At 50.2% G+C, this 22259-nt stretch overlaps 1 non-coding gene across 1 annotated transcript; it reads right to left on the minus strand.

Moving 5' to 3' along the window:
• Positions 1-21132: 21132 nt before the first annotated feature.
• On the minus strand, positions 21133-21294 carry LOC144126468 (U1 spliceosomal RNA). Its single transcript, XR_013313510.1, has one exon. It is a non-coding gene; the product is annotated as a U1 spliceosomal RNA (small nuclear RNA).
• Positions 21295-22259: the final 965 nt, after the last annotated feature.

Genomic DNA, 22259 nt, shown 5'->3' on the forward strand with positions numbered 1-22259 from the left:
TAAGGACTCCTTCTTTAACAGTACTTTGCCTGCTCTGCTGATTAATAACCCTGGACAGTTTTGGAACACTGTGAACCAGAAAGATATTTCGTCAATACTACTTACATCTTCTGACGGCGTTGCATATTCACCTAATGAATGCGCTAGTGTTCTTAATAGTGTTTTTGTTGCTGCTTTTTCTGGCAATGTTTGCCTTACAAATCAGGAGTTTCCGGACTTGGACGCTTTTCCCATTGATCCAATTCTTTTTGACACAACTGGCATCTTGAGAATAATTGAAAACCTTAAAATTTCTTCCTCCTGTGGCGTCGATAACATTAATTCGAAATTTCTAGTTAATACAAAGATGTACAGTTCAATGATCCTTACCAAACTGTTTGACCAGTCTCTGGAAACAGGCTGCATTCCCAATGACTGTAGGGTTGGGAGGGTGATTCCGCTGCACAAGTCGGGCAATAAACATTGCCCTGATAACTTTCGCCCTGTGTCGCTCACCAGCATTCCATGTAAAATCATGAAACATGTCATCTACTCTCATCTTGCTACCTTCTTAGAATCCAATTGCTTTTTCAGTAATGCCCAACACGGCTTCCGTAAATGATTTTCATGCGAAACGCAACTCATATGCTTCACAAATGACTTGCATTGCATTCTAGATCGCGATCCCATGCTGATTCTATATTTATGGATTTTTCTAAAGCATTTGACAAGGTTTCACATGAGCTTCTTTTTCTTAAACTAAACAGCCTTAACATCGATTCCACATTACTTGCATGGTTGTATTGTTTTCTTTCAAACCGAAGTCAGTTCGTAACAGCAAATAACGACAATTCAGATTCCTCGCCTGTTGGCTCTGGTGTGCCTCAGGGGTCCGTTCTTGGGCCCCTCCTCTTTCTCAACTATATAAACGACTTACCAACTACTATATCGTCTTCCGTTTGTCTTTTTTGCCGATCACTGTGTTATTTACTGCGAAATTAATGACGATAATGATACATCTGTTCTTCAGTCAGATATTAACAAGGTACTGGATTGGTGTAACCTGTGGAATATGAAGCTAAACATTACTAAATGCAAGCATTTGCCCATTTCTCGTCTTTCTACTACACACTCTACCTACTGCATTAATGGCATCACTCTTGAAACTGTGTCGTCTTATAAATATCTGGGTGTTCATGTCTCTTCTAACCTGTCTTGGAAAACTCATGTTGACTACATTATAAATAACGCTAACCGCATCCTTGGGTACCTTCGCAGAAATTTTTCATGTGCACCAAGTTCAATAAAACTACTACTTTACAAAACTTTGGTCCGCTCTAAATTGGAATATGCTTCATCGGTGTGGAACCCTGGGGTCGAATCTCTCATTTTTGACTTAGAATCAGTTCAAAACCGGGGTTGTCGTTTCATACTTTCCAACTATCATCGTACTAGTAGTGTAACTGCCATGAAAGCTAACCTTTCCGTCCCGCTTCTTTCCCATCACAGGTCAATAGCTTCATTATGTACTTTTCACAAAATTTATCATAATCCTTACCTTAAGGAGAGGTTGTTAAAAAGGCCATCGTATATTTCAGCACGCATTGATCACCGCCACAAAGCTTGGATCCCTCCTTGTCGCACGAGATGTTTTCACGATTCATTCATACCCAGAACTTGTGTCAGCTGGAATCACCTTCCCCACGATATTGCTGAAATTACTGATACTGTTGCCTTTCGTAATGCTGTTACTAATTTTATATAAGTCTCTGTCTATATCTATGTTTTATTTTATTAGCTGCTGTTTTCTTTTGTGGTTTGTTTTGTCTAATGCTGCCTTTTGCTAGTGCTTATATTGATATTAAACCAGTGTGTGCTGTAGCTATATTCAAATTTTTTACCTGCTGTTTTGTTTTTTGTATTTGTGTGTTATTCCTACTCCCCTCTGTAACGCCTAACGGCCCTGAGGGTAAATAAATGAAATGAAAATGAAAGTTGCGGCATACTGCTTGTGAGTCAGTAAGAATTGTCAGGCTTTTCGAAGAACTGTCGGTGTATCATGACCACACATCACACATGATTGTGCAAAGATTGTACGCAGCGAGAGGTGGTACATGGAGGGTATGGTCAAGCATCCGCTTTTCCCCCAAGGAATGTCTGACCAAGGTATGAACAAGGTATGTCTGACCTTCTTCATGTTTTGTTTGGGGCCCTGCGTTCACATGTTCCAGCGATGGCGCCTGGTAACCTGAAGAACTTCCTACAGCTGGTGCTTTCTTTTGAGTCCCTAATTTCCACCTTCGCAGCAAACTTCCTTGCGAACTAAAATGGATGGGGCTAAACCTCGTGGATCTCATATGCACCGAAAAGTGCCGTTTATATTGAAGTGGAACTGCGCTGGGATTTTAAGTCGGTTAGCTGAACTAAAACTATTCTTGAAAGAGACTTGTGTTCCAGTATTGGCCCTGTCAGAAGCTGCCAAGCGGGAGATGTTTGACTGGATATGTCGCCCATAAAAACTGCAGTATAAAGTCATTTCCTGCAGGAAGTGCTGCGCTTTTCATAAGAAGAGAAATTCCACATGTTTCTCTAAGCGTTGCCGATCTTTGCACGGATGACATTGAGGTAGCGGCTGTGAGAATACAGCTCGGCTCTCGAACGCTTTCTATTGCATCCGTATACGTGTCTCCGCGGAAGAAGGTAGCATTAGATTTGTTTCTACAGCAGCTCTGCGACCGCTGCCCAGCACCTAGAATCATCTGCGGTGATTTCAATGCCCATCATGCCGTTTGGGGTGACAGGAACACGAATTCCCGTGGACGCAAACTTGTAGAGGTTATTGACAGTTTGGACCTGTGTATTGCCAATGACAGAAGCCCCACTTTTTTCCGGCCTCCAGCCTCAGCGACAGCTATAGACCTGACACTGCATTCACCTGACGTCCGCGTGAGTTGGTCAACAGCGCCTGACCGCATGGGAAGTGATCACTATCCGAGTTTTGTGTTTGCTGCCGACTTTCGTATGCATGGTCCTAAAATTAGCAACGTGGTCAACTGGGACAAGTACAGAAAGCACCTAGAACGTGTTTCTGGTGATGTTGTTGACAAAATGATTTCTAGTAAGCTAGCAGCAACTACGGCGGTCAAGTTACCTGATCATTTTCCGGCCCCAGATTTAAAACTCAGGAACCTTTGTGCAGCGAGAAGAAGGGCGGAGCGCCAACTCGTGCTGAAGAAGGACGACAAGGAACTGAAGACGACCTTCAATAGGCTGAATTCTGCTATTAGACGGCACACGAACAAGCTGTACAGGTCGCAATGGGCCTCATTTTGTGCTAGTTTGACTGTGTTCTCACTGATAACGAGAATATGGCGAGTTATTGGCAGCCTTGCTGGAGAATCTCACCCTTCGAAGCCTTTTGAAGCTCTTGCAATACGCAAGGAAAAACCTATTGCGTGCTTGGCAGAGGAATTTGCAGACGCACTCGTACGCGCTGATTCTGGAATAGATATATATACACCACCTTCTTCCTCCAGGTCTATCACGGACGTCCCGTTCACGCTTCGTGAGCTTCAGATTGCGCTCAGTGGCCTGCGGCGCTGGTGTTCACCAGGTCCCGACGGCATCACAAATCAAATGCTGAATAATCTGCCCTTGCAACTCAGAAAGGAGCTCCTCAACTTCATCAATCGAGTTTGGGAGACTGGCGATGTTCCTCCGTCATGGAAGGTGGCACATGTAGTTCCAGTACTGAAGCCTGGCAAAGACATGACAGACCTTGCCTCGTATCGTCCTGTGTCATTGACCTCCTGTGTAGCTAAGTTGATGGAGAAGCTGGTAAATGAACGCTTATCATGGTGGCTTGAGGACAGCAAGGCACTGCCATCATGTATGACAGGATTCCGCCGAGGTCTTAGTGCCCAAGATAGCGTCTCAGACTTGATCAGTCACATTGAACACCAGAGAGCTTTCGGCCTTTCCACCTTAGCCATTTTTCTTGATGTTGCGAAAGCTTACGACAGCGTGCTTCAGAGCTCAATTCTAAACAGTTTGCAAGGCATGGGCATACATGGCCATGTGTTAAGATTCATTTACAAGTTTATAATTGATCGCGCAGTTCGTGTGCGGTTAGGAAATACGTTAAGCACCGAAAGGGTTCTATCACGAGGTGTGCCTCAAGGAAGTGTTCTTTCCCCCACGCTCTTTAACGCCGTAATGGCAGGCCTACCCGATTCGTTGAAAAAAAGTTGCAGGCAAATGCGTATGTCAATTTGTGCTGACGACATCTGTATTTGGATTACTGGCTATCAACACAAGCGATTAGCCCTGATAGCTCGACAGGCTATACTTTCGGCACAAGCTTACCTTCAAGGTGTGGGGTTGTCTCTGTCAGTGGACAAATCCGGTTTTATTCTGTTTCCAGGTATAGGAAGACGTCAAGCGCGGTTGAAGATAGACCTCGGTCACTCTTGCATCCGTCAATTCAACCACGCGCGTTTCCTGGGCATCATTATTGACTCCCGTCTACAGTGGCGAAAAGCTGTAGACGCGATTGTTTCATCTATATCTTCTCGTATCAATGTGATCCGTAGAATTGCACGTGAGAAATTGGGAAACCATCCTTCTTCAATGGTCTAACTTCATGAAGCGCGGGTGGTCAGCCGGATAATGTTTCAATTACCTTTAATTTCCCCCTCGGCATCACAACTCGAGCGTCTCGAAGTTGCCCGCAGAAAGGGCCTAAGAAGAGCCATTGGAGTTCCCCGGGCGGCTGCGAATAAGGCAGTACTTCATGAGTCCCTATCGAAACCTCTTAGCCTTATCGCTTCTCAAAGACTATTAATGCATCTTGACCGCGTAGGAGAGACGGTAGCTGGGCGATCCCTTCTCCAGCGGCTCTGCAAGAGATATGAGTCGAAGGCTTACTTGGCACTCAATACTCTTAGTTCTTTAGGCATTAATGTCCGAAGGCAAAGGAAACGGTTGAAACCCCCGTGGTCTTTTCCGACCCTCGACTGTAAGGTCACAAATCCCCATGTGAGCGCAAAGCGCAGCTCTCCTTTGGCAGCAACGCGTTCGCTTGTACTGGAATACTTGGAAACAGAGTATGCCTGCCACCTTCAAATTTTCACGGATGGTTCTGTGGACAAGGTCAAACAAGCCAGCGCAGCGGCTTTTTACATTCCTTCTTTGGACTGTAAGTGGTCCGTACGCTGTACTGCTGTCGTATCCTCCACAACGGCTGAAAGTGTTGCTATTGAGGCGGCTGTACGGAAGTTAGGGTCTTGTCCGGCTCAACCTGTTGTCATCCTAACTGATTCAAAATCTGCCCTTCAGAGGTTAGAGCGCGGATTCTCTACTGACGCCTTGTCTCTAAGCTCTCTGCGGTTGGTGCAGAATCTGCGCAGCAGAGGCTTTACTCTACATTTCCAGTGGGTGCCCGGTGCTCGATCACTTCAGTACCCTGTGGAGTGCGTCCCACAAGCCATGTGTGACCAAGGGACTGAGAAGATCTCAGGCGACCCTTCTACATCGAATTCGCACGGCCTCTGCTCGCACTCCCGCATGGATGCATAAGACCGGTATAGCATCGTCTCCGCTCTGCTCTTTAGGTGGTGTGTGCGGGGATATCGAACATTATATTATGTACTGCCCACAGTACAACGCGGAAAGGCAGGTGATGTTCGCTTCCTTCAAGAAGACAGGAACCCGTCACAGCACAGTGCAGGACATTGTCTACCCGAGTGGAAACCAGACATGCAGAAGGGAGGCTGCACGCCTTCTTTTAACATTTCTGCAGAACACGGATCTTGTTTTTAAATGGTGACAGCAGGAACGGACTATGGCCTACTGTGATTGAATGTGTGCGTAGATGGTGTCTTCCGGAGTGGACTACTTTATACTGTGAGTGAATGTGTGTATGGAGTGTGGCACTACAATGGCATATGTTCTACAGTGACTGAATATGTGCATAGATGGTGACTTCTGGTGTGGACTGTGATGTGAACTGTGTGGATTGATTGTGTGCATAGATGGTGACTGCGGGAGAGAATGTGTGCTATTATAAGAGACTGTGCGCTTAGCGGGGTAGATGCGGTATTGTTAATATCGAAGGGACGCTGCGGTGGAGCAATTGCCGGCAGATAAAGCAAGGCTATCCCCACCTGTAGCATTCAACACCTCAACCTCAACCTTCCCCCCGCCCGCCCCACTGGAACAGACAAAGACAAAGGCAGCGCGAGCCCCGTGCAATGGATGTTCACGTGATCACAGAATGAAGCCACGAGTGGGTCATCGTGGAAAGTGCGTATCACAGCTATTCTGAGAACGTCATTGCTAAGTACATGCTTTCCCGCCTGCCTCGGCTTCTGAAGTGCTGAATGCGATACAGCTTGCACGGTGCAAGAAAAACTTATTCAAGAATAGTTGTTTTCTCAGTCATATGAGCGTTATAATTTTCGCAAACATTGCAGGAATGCATAGGTTTATTCTCAGTTAGCAAGAAGAAGAGATTAGCACGGAAAAGACTATAAGAACTGTTTCGTACGACATTTGAATTCTATATAAGAAAAACGCCGATGTTGCAAGAATTTAACATGGAAAAAAATGGCAGTGGCTCAGCTCGGCTAAGCCAGGATATACGTAGCGAGACGTACGTTTCCCTGGCTGAGCTTGTTGTTGTCCTTGTATGAGAGACATTGACACACAGTGACAGACATTGGGCTCCATTCTGGCGGCTATGCGCCGTCTATTACGCTCGGCAGTCTGACATCTCCTTGGAAAGCCGTCCCTCTCTCTGTTCGGGTCTCTCCGCTGCTCTATTCGCCTTCTGAGGATAATTCTCTCTTTGTTGAGTAGCCAAGTGCCAGGAGAAAGACATAAACCCTTAGACTTTTCCCGTCTCTCTTTCAAGGACTTCCTTAAGCAACTTTCCTCAACTCACCAATACAAACAAAGTGAACTAGGGATTGGTGCTTTGCGAATGGTTTTGCCGCTCTTTGCGAACATACTACTTTACGATTCACAAGTTTCGACACCAAAAAAAAAAAACGAGCCCAATTAGCAGCGTTTGCATTTAGGAAAGGCGAGTAATTTTTTCACCTTGATGTCTCCAGTGTGCAATCGCTTTCTCTCTTGCGCATCAACAAAGAATAGGCCTCTACGTCAACAGATCAATGGTCCTGACATTTGCATAAGAGCAATGATAATACACTGTGAATCTCATCTTCCGACCGCCTCCCCCCACCCGAGCCCCGTTGTTCTCATTCCTATGTGAAGATATCCCTCACAAATGTGCGTAACCACCCCCCCAAAAAAAACGAACGCCGTTCTCGCGTTTTTTGTTGGTTCGGCGTGGCTTATGTTTTCAATTGAGAGACCCACACTAAAGACACAGAGAAGTAGGCAATTTTTCTCGCGCACACTCTATGCGGTTCTCTTAAGTTACCTCCGAACAAAAGGCACCATTTGAGGTAAAGCAGTCAAGAACCCTTCATTGTCATTGGTGAGAAATAACATTCGCAGAGGTAGGGCATGTAAAAAGCGACACCGTCTCCAAAAAATGATGCCTGAACGTGAAACAGAACTAGCTTTCATTTCTTACAATAGACTCTCGAGATTGCACCTAGTAATCCTGAAGGCTGGCGGCCTCGACATGGAACACATCATTGTTTTCCAATGTGCAATTGGCGACGAAGCACAGCTTTCACTGTCTCAATATCCCTTGGGTGGGCACCTTGCGGTCAGCCTTCTGAAGGCATACTGCCACCTACTGCCGCCGGCCTACCGCAAATGTGCTGCTTTTCATCTGATCCCTTGGTGGCCAGAGCATCGGCTCGCAGTGATGGCCAAGGTCAGGTTAATGACTACGTCAGGATGTCCACAGTCAGGTCACTGTGCCCTCCCATCGCCGGATGCACTTGCTGCAAACGCCGACGTTAAACTCAATTGGTTATGGAGCGGAGGAGCACCCAAATAAAGTTCCAGTAGAACACAAGCCTTCTCTTCCATGCCTTTTCATTTGCACAACAAGACTAATATGCAAGCAAACTATCGGAGCCTATGCGTGTGTATGTGGGAAATTTATGTTGATTCTGAGACAGATATCAACGGCTTGTAGCCGCTGAAATACAGCTAGATGACTGCTCAAGAAGAGTTCATGCCACGGTAACGCATCTTTGCCACTTTTTCTGCGTTCTGTTCAACTCTAACCTTGAGAGCCTGTAGACGTTTGTGCGACCACCAGCGGCCGTGATCAGCGGCCTTCCAGTGGCGTACCAGAAGTGTTTTTAAGTGTGCATACCTCAGCGTAGAGCACGATGCGTAGAGCACGCAGATGTCCACACAAAACTGTTAGGCTAAAGAAACAACGCGTAGTCAGAATCTCTGCGCTAGACAGTCGCAACGCACCGTTTCTTTTCGCAATCTGCAAAAAAAAGGAAACTTCTAACGTGTGTGTGTGTGTGTGTGTGTGTGTGTGTGTGTGTGTGTGTGTGTGTGTGTGTGTGTGTGTGTGTGTGTGTGTGTGTGTGTGTGTGTGTGTGTGTGTGTGTGTGTGTGTGTGTGTGTGTGTGTGTGTGTGTGTGTGTGTGTGTGTGTGTGTGTGTGTGTGTGTGTGTGTGTGTGTGTGTGTGTGTGTGTGTGTGTGTGTGTGTGTGTGTGTGTGTGTGTGTGTGTGTGTGTGTGTGTGTGTGTGTGTGTGTGTGTGTGTGTGTGTGTGTGTGTGTGTGTGTGTGTGTGTGTGTGTGTGTGTGTGTGTGTGTGTGTGTGTGTGTGTGTGTGTGTGTGTGTGTGTGTGTGTGTGTGTGTGTGTGTGTGTGTGTGTGTGTGTGTGTGTGTGTGTGTGTGTGTGTGTGTGTGTGTGTGTGTGTGTGTGTGTGTGTGTGTGTGTGTGTGTGTGTGTGTGTGTGTGTGTGTGTGTGTGTGTGTGTGTGTGTGTGTGTGTGTGTGTGTGTGTGTGTGTGTGTGTGTGTGTGTGTGTGTGTGTGTGTGTGTGTGTGTGTGTGTGTGTGTGTGTGTGTGTGTGTGTGTGTGTGTGTGTGTGTGTGTGTGTGTGTGTGTGTGTGTGTGTGTGTGTGTGTGTGTGTGTGTGTGTGTGTGTGTGTGTGTGTGTGTGTGTGTGTGTGTGTGTGTGTGTGTGTGTGTGTGTGTGTGTGTGTGTGTGTGTGTGTGTGTGTGTGTGTGTGTGTGTGTGCGCGCGCGCGCGCGCGCGCGCTTTCTTCCTGCTGTTGAGTTCGGCGAATTTGGACATGGGGAGGATTCCCTCAGGACCACCGCGAGGGTGGGTGAGCCCTCTGGGGCTGACGTGGCTGGAATTCAGGAAACAGCGACGATAATAGCGTCGCCACGTGTTCGTTCCGGTCCTCAGACGACGAAGCACAAGATCAGTGATGCCCTTTTCAGTCGCGCTGGGGTTGAACAATTGCCCAAGTGCCGCACCTTCGACGGAGGTTCCGCGTTCCGGTCATCAGTACAAGATCTTTCAACCCCTGCTGGGAGACAGCCTGCATTCCTGTGTCACGCAGGCGCCTTCCGGGTCCACTTGGGTGCGATCCGGACACACGTGCGCGCCCAACTAGAGACCGCGTGGACGACAACGTGACCGGGCCCTGTTCCCTTTCCCTCGACCGAGCTGCGAGAGAACATCAGGACCGCCCTGCCGTGGGTGGTACCATCAGCGCCATCGTGTGATTGGACATCATTCTTCGAACTGTATTCCCCAGCTAGGGATGTGGGGAATACGAAGAGTATTCAAGGAGCTGCTGATTTGGTACCAGAGGAGAGCCCCCTTCTTGAGAGATACCCTTTGCTGGGAGGCTGCCGACTGCTAAGCTCTCTTTACTGAGAAGCACCCTCAGTTGCCCTTACTTGTAGATTATGTAAATAGTCTTTGTATAAAGTTTTACAAGTTTTCTTCCTTCGATCGTCCTCATCTCTTCTCCGGCCAAGTCACACTACCTGAATCCCAACCACTGGATGGCAGCTGTGGGACGTCCACGGAAAGTTACCGGCTCCAACGGACCTCGGCAGCTACGGGACTGACGGGCTCCAGCTATAACTTGGCAGGGTGAGTGCGCAATGTTTTCCGTTCATTTCGCCAGACCGTACTAGCACAGGTAGATGCCAGGTGCGGATTCCTGTTGTCTGGGAAATTGATTTAGGGAAACTGTTCTGTTCACTTAAAGCTAGGGATTTTGTTTCAGTGGGCTTGCTAACGCATGGCGGAACTCACGATGGAGAAGTTAAAAGTGCAGGAGCTGCTCGAAATCTGCCAGGAACTGGGGATTTCTCGAGGTTATGCGGCCGGAGGAGGTGACTGCTGCGGAGGTCGACGAGGCTTGGGGAGCGGTTGTTGGAAGCAAAGAAGAGCAGAAAGAAAAAGAAGAGCTTCGGTTGGCTCAAGAAAGACGGGTGTCGTTCGAGCAGAAAGAAAAAGAATAGCTTCGGTTGGCTCAAGAGAGACGGGAGGTCTGTGAGGCTGAGGAAAAAGCGAGAGAACATGCTCGAAAAATGAAGGAGCTGGAAATCGCGTCAAACGGAGGGAATATGGCGCGTCGTAGCCCTGTAGCTTCGGTAGAGGAGCAAGAGAGGCAGAGATTGCAGGATCTCATCTCACCATACCGCGTGGGAGATGATATTGCACTCTTTTTGGTAAATTTCGAACGCGCATGCGGGAAGGTGCACATCGACAAGAGTGCTTGGTCGGAGAAGTTACTTCCTCTCCTTCCGTGCGAGGCGACCGAAGTTGTGGCTCGCCTCTCACGGGAAGAGTGTGATGACTACGAGAAAGTAAAGAGCGCACTGCTTAGAAAGTACCGACTTTCGGCTGAAGCCTTTAGGCAGCGATTCAGGCAGGCAAAGAAAGGCGGAGAGTCCCATACTGACTTCGCGTACCGGCTTAAAGTCAACTTAAACGAGTGGCTGAAGACCGCTGAGGTGCACGGAAGTCATGACAAGGTAATGGAGTGCATGGCACTAGAGCAGTACTATAGCGCGATTGCAGAAGACCTGAGGATATGGCTGCAAGATAGGCTAAGAGATATAGACCTGGACAAAGCGGCACAGCTCGAATACGAGTATTACGTTCGCCGAAACCTCCAAAGCAAGGCAGGGTACGATAACAGGTTAGGAAAGAGAGAAACCTATTTAAAGAGAATTCCCGACCGAAGGGTGCCACCAGCCCGCCGGGATCACCGAGCAGAGGATGCGGGATCAAAAAGGAGGAGGTAGCGAAAAAAAGATTGAGTCACCCAAATCTGCCGATTCGCCGAAACAGCAGGCACCTGGAGCTCGTGCGTTTGAAGCGCGAAAGCCCATTGTCTGCTATAATTGCAACAAGGAGGGTCACATCTAATTGAACTGCAAACAGAAAAAGATGGCCTTCGCGTGCATGCGAGAGTCGGAGGAAACCCTTAAATTGCTGGAGCCATACATTCGGGACGTTGTGATACATGGCAAAAAATTCAGAGCACTGCGGGATTCGGCGGCTACCATGGATGTTGCTCACCCGTCCTGTGTTTCCTTCACGGACTACACCGGCGAATGCGCATGGATTAAGCAGGTCGCCGAAGAACAGAGTGCATGCTTGCCTATAGCGAAGGTGACTCTAGAGGGGATTTTTGGCAGGATAGACACAGAAGCGGCAGTTAGCGCAAACTTGCCGACACACTTGCCCTGCATGTTTTCGAACAAATCCGAGCAGCTGCTGAAAGAGAAAGGTCTCTCTTTCACCTCGGGCTCGGCTTGCATGGCGCTAACACGTTCTCGAGCGCGAAAGCTCGCAAGAGAGAGAGAGAGAAACAAGTTTATTGTAACACCAGTCAATGAACGCCAGGAGAGAAGTCCATCTCCCCTGTCGGCCCTAGCCGTCGGCCGGGATCCCTTGGGATACAGCAGCAGCAAGGGCTTGACCGATGATGTCTTGCTGGACGTTGGGGTCTGGGCTGCGGAGCAAAGCCTCCCAGGATTCAATAGTGCGTGAGCTATCATATTTAGCCGGGCACGTCCACACCATGTGAACCAAATTTGCTGGCTGATCGCAAAATTTGAACTTTGACCTGAATACTGTAGGATGCCACTAGCTGTAGAGTACTGGGTTGGGAAAAACCCCTGTCTGTAATTTCCTCCAAAGAACCTCCTCTTTTTTATTGAGCGTTTTGTCCGCTCCCGGATAAATCTGACGATTTAGTCTGTAGTATTGTGTGATTTCCTGGTATGCGCGCATATCCTCTGTGCTGTTTGTACTTCCAGAGATTTGGGAGGTCCCAGGGGTCGACCGGTAAGTGAGACCTCGGGCGACCGAATGAGCCTCCTCGTTCCCTTTAAGTCCTTGGTGATCTGGTGCCCAAACGAGCAGAACCAGTTCTCTGGGTCCTCCTTCCCTCCTTAATATACGGACGGCAGTCTCCGTCACCCTCCCCGATTCGTAATTTCTCACAGCGTTTTTTGAATCGCTAATGACCACCTTGACCCCTCCTTGGCTGGCGGCTAAGGCTATCGCCACTTCCTCACCTTCTACTGTCTTGACACCACTGACTGTGCAGCACGCCACCGGGGTTCCGTCTTCCTTAACCGCCACAGCCGCGTGTGCGGCTTTGCTCTCATATATTGCAGCGTCCGTATACACTACGTCCTGTCGACCTGTATAACTAGCATGTAATGCTTCTGACCTGTCTTTGCGCCTGCCTTCGTGAAAGGCGGGGTGCATGTTTCTGGGCAGCGGAGGGATTTTAATCTTGTCCCTGATTTGTCGTGGTATGTCTCGTGAGCGGGCATGTTCATGCTTGGGCTCGTAGCCCAATCTCTCTAAAATTTTCCTCCCCGTTTCAGAACCGAGTAGCCTTTGATGATGAGCGGTAAGGGCAGCCTCAATGAGCTCCGCGAGAGTGTTGGAGACCCCTAGCTTCAAAAGCTCGCAAAGAAACTCGACTGCGCTCCGATAAATGAGCAGGCACCGAACCATCCTCCCGACCAGCCCGGGGATTCTTGCAGGAAAACTGATCCGTCTAAACAGCATGAGCATGACCATGAAGGTGTTCCCGAACAAGTGGAAGCTCATGAAATCCAAGGAACTGCCGATTCCGTAGAGAATGGGGCAACAGGAACCAACGCGAAGGATTCGACATTAACACCTGCTTCGACTTGTTGGGAGAAGTTGACTAAGATTGATAGGAAATCACTCATTGCAGAGCAGAAAAGCGACCCATCGTTAAGAGCTCTAAGCAATAAGGAGAGAGTGCGAGCCTCCCGAAAGAACATCAACTTCCATGGAAAATCAGGCCTTCAGTACCGGAAATACTGCGACTCAAAGGGACGCGCATATGAGCAACTCCTAGTGCCAGAGAAGTACCGGCGGCAGCTTCTAGAGCTCGCAACGGAAATGCATGGGCGGGCCACCTGGGCACAAATAAAACAAAAGCTAGATTAGCCCTTGAATATTACTGGCCTGGCTACTGGAAATATGTGGAACAGCTTGTTAGATCTTGCGACACCTGCCAGCGGGTCGGCAAGTCGACGGATAAATGGAAAGCGCCCATGACACTAGTTCCCATCATTACAGAGGCCTTTCGGCGTCTTGTATTAGATACTGTCGGCCCGCTGCCAGCGTCCAACTCTGGTTGTCTCTACATTCTGACCTCACTGCGCGTGGCAAACAAATTTCCCGAGGCCATTCCCTTGAATGAGCTAAGTTCCGCATGTGTTGTAGACGCCCCTTTTGTCAATTTTCTCTCGTGTGGCGTTCCCTTCAGAGATACAAAGCGATAACGGGAACGTGTTCACAAGCTGCTTGACAACAACGTTCTTTGAACGGTGTGGGATTAAAATAATCCGCAGTTCCATTCACCCCCCTCCGTCAAATCCAGTCGAGCTCATGCACTCAGTGCTAAAGCGGATACTTAGGTCTCTGTGTTTTGAGCATAAGAGAGATTGGAAAGGCTGCATTCCAGCAGCACTCTTCGCAATGGGATCCGTCCCCCACGAAAGAACAGGCTTTAGCCCCGCTGAACTAATCTACGGGCGTGACTTGAGGACCCCGTTGCGCTTGCTGAGGGAGTCACGGGAGGGTTGCGGAGAGGATCCCTGTGTAGTAGAATACGTTCTAAAGCTACTGGAAAGACTTGCGAAAACCAGAGACCTCGTGGAAGCAAATGTCAGAGCAGCGCAGTCACTGTCTAAAGTGTACTACGGCAAATCTGCACGCAAGCGCACCTTTCAATCTGGCGACCAGGTGATGTTGCTGCGTCCGTCAAAAAGGAACATGCTTGAGGTGCAATTGGAAGAGCAAGCTATTGTGGTGTCCAAGCTTTTGAACACCAATTATGGCGTAAAATTTAAGAACAAACACAATCAAATAATCCACAGTAATTTGATGAAGCCATATGTGCAGTGTCAGGCCATGGTTAACATTGCGCTGAACATGCCAGAGGAAGAGATCTCAGACGTACCTTATGCCCCACATGAGGACGAGCAAGCAGCGATTGAGCTGCTAAATTCAATCGACAGAGAGCCACGTTTGACGGAAAGTCAACGAGGAGACAGGAAAAACGTCCTCCGCGACTTTGAGGCTGTGTTTTCAAACGAGCCGGGAGAAACAACCCTCATCGAACACGAAATTCAGCTGTCCAGCGAACAGCCTATCAGGAGCAAAGCGTACCATGTCTCTCCGAGACAAAAGGAAATCATTGAGACGGAGATCCGCCGTATGTGCGAACTTGGCCTCACAGTGCCATGCGAAAGTGACTATACGTCACCAATCATTGTTGTAGAGGTTCCAGGCAAGGATCCGAGACCTTGCGTGGGCTACCGGAGTCTGAATTCAATCACAGTAGACCAGACCTACCCCATTCCGAACATCGAGGAGACGGTTGAAACAGTCGCTAAATCCGAATATATATCCACACTGGATTTTGTTCGTGGTTACTGGCACGTGCCACTCACTGAGCGCGCCATCAGGTACGCAGCATTCGTGTCCCCCGAGGGCACGCTTTGCCCTGTGATGTTGAGCTTTGGCTTGAAAAATCCTCCGTAGAGTTTTTCAAAATTAATGCACCAAGTGCTGCGGGGACTTGCAGATTTCGCTCTCCCCTACTTGACGACATGGCTGTTTTCTCACAAAAGTGGGGGGAGCACATTGAACACCTGCGTATTGTGTTGAGCCGACTGCTTGAGGCTGGTTTAATGGTAAGGACTGGAAAATGCCACTTGGGGTGCGCCGAAGTGAACTATCTTGGGCACGTGGCTGGACGAGGTAAACGCAGACCTGCAGAACTTAAAGTGGCTGCCGTGGTGGAGTACCGTCGCCCAACCACAAATCGGAATTCTGGGCTTTTCTTGGCCTAGGAGGCTATTATCAGCATTATGTAAAGGGCTACTCTGATTTTTGCAGCCTCCAGACCGACGCGCTGAGAAAAAGTGATCCTGCCAGTCTTTCTTGGGACCAAAAGAAAGAGAAGGCATTTCAGAGTATGAAAACGGCCCTAAGCGAGCGCGCAATACTGGCAGCGCCAGATTTCTCGAAGCCCTTTATCATACGATGTGATGCCAGCGACCGCGGGTTAGGCGCTATTCTTTGCCAGGAAAGCGGTGGCAGGGACACATGGCCTGTCCTTTACTTGAACCGCAAGCTCAGCACGCGGGAAGAGGCGTATAGCACGTCTGAAAAAGAATGCGCATGCCGCGTTTGGGCTATAGACAAACTGCAACTGCTAGCCTAGACAACTGCTAGCCTTTAGTTCCGCTGCCCCAGCTCAGGTGCTTCAGTATCAATGGCAGATGTCGGGGCTAGCAAAAATCTTTTCCTTCCTTTTTATTATTATTTTAATAAAAACCAATTACTACTCGAACCCGACCGCGGCGGCTCCGTTTTTATGGAGGCAAAACGCTAGGGCGACCGTGTTCTGTGCGATGTCAGTACATGTTAAAGATCCCCAGGTGGTCGAATGAATGAATGAAAAACTTTATTGAATTCTTTTGGTCAGTTCCGGAGAGTCTCCTTGCAGCTGCGTCTTGGCGCTTGCCGCAGCCGCCGCCGCCGTCGGGGGCTCCTTAGCAAGGGTGGTCCCTCATTCCAGGGCTCCACTGGTCCTGGCCACCTCGCACGCGTGCTGCACCAATTCCCTTTGGGCGGTGAGCTCGCTGCTGGTGAGCAGGCCCTCCCATTGCTCCGCACTCGGGTTAGTCTGTTTGTGGAAGGTGTAATTGTGTTTACACTCCCAAGTGATGTGGTAAAGTGTCGGGACGTGGTAAAGTGTCGGGCAGCTGTCGCTGTACTGGGTGGGGAACATTTTGCTTAAGACGTGTAAGTTAAAGAAGGTGCCAGTCTGCAGCCTCCTCTAGCTGACCGCTTCTTGCTGTGTGAGGAGTTTTTGGGGCGGGGGATACTTGAACCTGCAGCCTCTGCAGTGATTTAGGATGTCTGCGTACGTCGGGTCCACCATCGAGGGGTTCTCGAGGTCCTCCGTCAGCAAGGTTCGGTGCGTGATCTCGCGAAGCTGGCTGTCAGCCCTCGAGTTGCCCTCGACTCCGGTGTGTGCCGGTACCCAGAAGACCTTTTGCTTCGCTTTGAATCCCGAGGCTCTCGCGCCGAGGAGGATGCGTAGGGCCTCCCTGCAGATCCTTCCTTGCTGATATCGTCTGCAGGTCGTTTTGGAGTCCGTTATTATAATCTGTGGCTTGTTTCTGTGGTAGCCTTCGACCGCTGCAAGCGCCACAGCGATCTCCTCCCCTTCTGCCACCGTACGTCCTCTCGCGGATGCGCAGCTGATCGTGTCGCCCGTGTGGTCTACGACCGCCACCGCCACTCTCGTGATGTTGTTGCGTCTATCCCTCGGATATAGTCCTACGTCCGTGTACACCGTGTTTTCCTGCGTGGCTAGGTGTCTCTCCACGTATTCTGCTCTTGCTTGTCTTCTGGCCGCGTGTAGGTTGGGGTCCATGTTGCGCGGCAGTGGGCAGATTCTGAGGGTTTGCCGGATTTCGTCCGGAATGTTCTCGTCCGGATCTGCTGTGGTTTCCACTCTGTGGCCAAGTCTTCTCAGGAGTTGCCTGCCTGTTTCTGTAAGTTCTAGTCTTTCTAGCTGTGCGTTCAGCTGGGCCGCGGCCAACTCCTCGAAGGTGTTGTGGACTCCCAGCTGTAGTAGCTTGTCGTTCGGGGTGTTTCTCGGTAGGTTTAGTGCGGTCTTGTAGGCTTTTTTATTAATGCCTCGATCTGTTCTTTTTCCCTCTTGATCGCCGGGTGGTAGGGGAGGGAGTACGCCACCTTACTGACTACCGGGCTCCTGACTAGTTTGAGGGTGTCTTCTTCCTTCATGCGGTGTCTTCTGCTGTAGACTCTCTTTATCATTCTGCCGACTTGTTCGGTCGATTTCTGTAGCAGGCTGATCGTGTGGCTGCATTTGCCGCTGCTCTGCAGCCACATGCCCAGAATCCTTATGGTGCTTCTTTCTGGTATGTTTTGGCCTTCGAGCTTGATCTCTAGGCTCGCCTCCGTGGGTTTCCTCGCTACTCTGAGTAGCTCTGACTTGTCTGTCGAGCACGCTAGACCCCTTGCCTTCACGTATTCTTCTATGCAGGTCGCGGCTCTCTGTAGTATCTCTTGTTTTTCTCCTAGCGATCCACGGTTGGTCCACACCGTGATGTCGTCCGCATACATGGCATGTTGTGTGCCTTCGATTTCCCCCAATATTTTGGCCAGGCCGATCATGGCTAGGTTGAAGAGCACGGGCGAAATCACCGACCCCTGTGGGGTTCCTTTGTGGGGGGTGTTAAAGGGTTGGCTTCTCACCTCTCCCAGCCCCACGGTGGCAGTTCTGCCTGCGAGAAAGGCCCTCACGTAGTTGTGAGTTCTGTCTCCGAAATTTATGTTCTGGAGGCCCTCCGTTATTGCCGGGTGGCTGACGTTGTCAAAGGCCCCCTTGATGTCTAGGGCCACGACAACATTCTCTCCAGCCTTCGGGATGTTGGCGAGAACGTCCTCCTTGAGTTGTAGGAGAACGTCTTGCGTAGACAGCTTTGACCTGAATCCAAACATGCTGTGTGGATAGAGTTGTTCTCGCTCCATCCATAGCTGGATTCTTTTCGTAATTATTCTTTCGTACAGCTTTCCCAGGCACGAGGTGAGGGAGATCGGTCGTAGGTTTTCGATCTGCAGCTTTTTGCCCGGTTTGGGGATCATCACTACCTCCGCGTGTTTCCATTCGGCCGGAATCGAGCATTCGGCCCAGAGTTGGTTGAGGTAGTCTGTCAGCTGGTTTACCGCTTCCTCACTGAGGTTGCGTATGAGGGAATTGCGTATCCTGTCTCCCCCAGCTGCCGTGTTCTTAGTGAGGGCCCCCATCGCCTCGTGCACTTCTGCCAGCGTGATCGGCCTGTCCATCTCGGGGTTGTCTTTGCCTTGATAGGTTCCTCTATATTCTTCGGGGCGCTCCTTCCCGTAACACTTGGTTTTGAGGTCCTCTATCATTTGGGCCTCCGTTCCTTCGTACTGGTGGATCAGTCTTTGTATCGTTTTACTGCTTTCGGTCTTCGTCTTTCCCGGATCCATCATCGCTTTCAGAATTCGCCACGTTTGGGCCGTGTTCAGGGTGCCGTTTAGCGAGCTGCTGAACTGCTGCCACCCTTACCTTGCCAGTTGTGTAGCATATTCTTCTGCCTTGGCCGTGATTTACGCTATCTTCTTCTTTAGCTTCCTGTTTAGCTTTTGTTTCCTCCATCGTTTGGTGAGCCCGCGCCTTGCCTCCCATAGCCTGAGCAGGCGCTTGTCCACCTCCGGTATTTGCTCGGTTCTGTCTACCTCTTGCGTGTAGGTCTCCTGTATCTGTTTGAGCTGTTGGCACCACTCTTGGACGTTTGTGATCTGCCCGGTCAGATCCCTGCTTCCTTGCCGAAAGTCGTCCCAGTCGGTGAGGCGGGCTTTCCCAAGTTTTCGTTTGGTGGACTCCGCTGCCATCGTGAGTTGGATTATGCAGTGGTCGCTCCCCAGGTTTTCTAGGGTGTTTTCCCACTCTACTTGCCTCGTGCCCTTCACGAAGGATAGGCAACAGCGTCAGCGCAGACACGTGCCCGGACCTCACCAGGTGGTCGAAACTATTCCATAGCCCTCCACTACGGCACCTCTTTCTTCATTCCTTCTTTCACTCCCTCTTTTATCCCTTCCCTTGCGCCGCGGTCTGGGCGACCGCCGAGGTAAGTCAGACAGTTACTGCGTCATTTTCTTTTTTGAAATCTATTCTTTTACAAGAGCGCGTTTTTCGACATTGCTTTGTCAAGGGTGCAATATATCATAACACACCTAAGACGCGCTAACTAGCAGGCTGGTTGACTAATATTGAATAGCTAACTTGTTAACAATTACAGTTAGCCTCCTTTATTATTGATTGGCGTGTAGCCCACCGTAAGTAAAATCCATATCAGGCATCTGGAACTTCGAAAACGCGGATTCCCCCAGCGCTGTGGCCCAACGAATTTTGGCAGTTTCGACGTGTAACGTGCACTGGAGAGCTTGCTCTGCCTGCAAGATAAAATAAGAGGCGCGCAGCAATGACACCCCTGACTGGAGCGCGACAACTGTCGCCATGGAGTGCGACTGGGAAAAGGAGCGCCCTCGAAAGCACTAAAAAAAAAATTAGCAGTGGCTTAGCTAGGCTATGCCAGAATGTACGTAGTGACATCTATATTGCGCTGGTTGAGCTTGTTTTTCGGAAACTCGAGCCGTGTGATCAGTCACACGATGGGCCTTCACATCCTATGCTGTTGGTTCCCGTCAGTCACGCCTTCCATAGGCTCCATCTCGGCGGCTATGCGGCGTCTATTACGCTCGGCAGTCTGGCATCTCCGTTTTGCAAGCCGTTCCTTCCTCTGTTCGGGCGTCTTCGTTGCTCTCTTCGCCTTCTTACCCTCATTCTATGCTTCTTGAGTAGCCGACTGCCAGGCGACATCCTCAGGATCGGAAGAGTTAATCTTCTATTGTCTATACCGTTGTTTGCAGCGGCTGGACTCTCCTTCTGTGCATGCACGTCAAACGTTGTGATACAGACGCCCATTACATGTCCGCATTTTATACGGAATGCTGCGTATGCGACGGGCGGTTCGGGTGATATAGCGGCGTGCGGCGAGGCTGCGAGGAAGAACGTAGCGCAGCTGTAGGGTCTCTCTGGTTACCATGGTATCGGCGCATACGCACAACTAATAATTCGCGTGAAGTCATGCTCGGCTTTGACGGTGGAACGGGCGCGTGGCAGCGGCGACGGCGAAGCGCACGCCGCACCTTGCTCCTCCGATTGCCACGGTAACGGCACATGCGCGCAACTGGCCTCGCCCACGCACCGCGAAATGCTCGACAGGTAGCCCAGTGTAGCTCTCGATACAAAAATTGGCAGTGGTTTAGCTATGCCAGGATATACGTTGCGAGCGGTGCAATTCCCCTGGTTACGCATGCTGGTCACACTGGAACATTCAGTCAGTCTGGTCACGTGATCGGTCATGCGCCGAGCCGTCACATCCTCGATAGAGGGCTCACCCAGTTGGGCCAAAGCGCGACGCTGCAACCGCACCGGGTCCTGACGTCGCCTTTTGTCTAGACGCTCATCTCACTCCTCAGGCGTTTCCGCTGCTCTCTTGGCGTTGCACCGATCGTTCTTCCTTTTCCCGACCGCCAGCTCCCAGGCCACAACCTCAGGGTCTGACGAGTTCAGCTGATCATGTTTGCGAAGCTGCTCGACGGCTGCCTTCTCCATGGCAATGGCTCTCCGCTACTGCAGCACACCTGTCCCCTTGCGCATGCGCAGTAAGGCGCACCAGATCTCTCGTCACTCGTATCCTCGCGCGTGCACACTACTGGCAAGGCGAGCGGCTTCTGCTCCGCGGTCACGCACCTGCGTGCTCTGACGCCACTCGGCTCCTCGCGCATGCGCACAACTGGCCTTCCAGACGCACGGCGAGACTCTGGGTAGCGTAGTTTCCGCTACAAAATAATGTAAAGATTAAGTGTTCGCTTTAAGAGTAAAACACGACATCCTGTTCGCTCCTTCGTGGCCAATGGGTAGCGTGCGCCCAACTCGTGAGAGCTCAAGTCGTGGTAGCATGTGTGACAAGGAACTTCAGGGGCTTGAGTTTATGCGACTTATAATATGCATCTTTCTTTGGATTTGTTCATAGAAGGAGCTGGCGCGTACGCCGAACCCCACTACCAAAAATTACATGCTCCAGCCTCCCCTGTTTGGGGAAGTGGCGGGCTTCAGCCGACCGCAGTGCAGTGGCCAGCCTCCACCCGGGGGCTCGGCCTGGATGATCACCGAAGTCCCAGCACCAGGTAAGTATGGCTGCATACGAAGCCCGCTGGGACCCGGTCAAATGCGTCTGCCCACGTTTCCCCAGTGACAACAACTGCTTGCTCAAAAAATGTATGCAAATACCTGGCATGGTACTGCGGAAACAGGTCCTACGCAGGTTCTCTATGCATATTGCGTACGTCTGAAAACTGAGGTCTTTGGAAACATGCATTTCTTCCCGTAAAGCGCATAATTAATGCGCCCTTTGTGTGTCATTCTACTTGGCTCTCGCAACGATGATCTTGCGCGTGCTGTCCACGCACTCACGCGGCGCATCTGTCATGAATTAGCGATTACTTCTTTAACGTGCACTGACATCGCACAGCTATGGCGCCCGTGTGCTGTGCGATGTCAGTGTAATAATATAATAATTGCATTTTGGGGAAAGGAAATGGCGCAGTATCTGTCTCATATATCGTTGGACACCTGAACCGCGACGTAAGGGAAGGGATAAGGAAGGGAGTGAAAGAAGAAAGGAAGAAGGAGGTGCCGTAGTGGAGGGCTCCGGAATAATTTCGACCACCTGGGGATCTTTAACGTGCACTGACATCGCACAGCACACGGGCGCCTTAGCGTTTTTCCTCCATAAAAACGCAGCCGCCGCTGTCGGGTTCGGAACCGGGAACTCCGGATCAGTAGTCGAGCGCCCTAACCACTGAGCCACCGCGGCGGGGCAGTGTAATAATAATAATTGGTTTTTGGGGGAAAGGAAATGGCGCAGTATCTTCTCTCATACATCGTTGGACACCTGAACCGCGCCATAAGGGAAGGGATAAAGGAGGGAGTGAAAGAAGAAAGGAAGAAGAGGTGCCGTAGTGGAGGGCTCCGGAGAAGAAGAAGAAGAAGAGGGCTCCGGAATAATTTCGACCACCTGGGGATCTTTAACGTGCACTGACATCGCACAGCACACGGGCGCCTTAGCGTTTTTCCTCCATAAAAACGCAGCCGCCGCGG

This window comes from Amblyomma americanum, chromosome 3 (genome assembly GCF_052857255.1).
Source record: "Amblyomma americanum isolate KBUSLIRL-KWMA chromosome 3, ASM5285725v1, whole genome shotgun sequence".
NCBI classification, from domain to species: domain Eukaryota; kingdom Metazoa; phylum Arthropoda; class Arachnida; order Ixodida; family Ixodidae; genus Amblyomma; species Amblyomma americanum.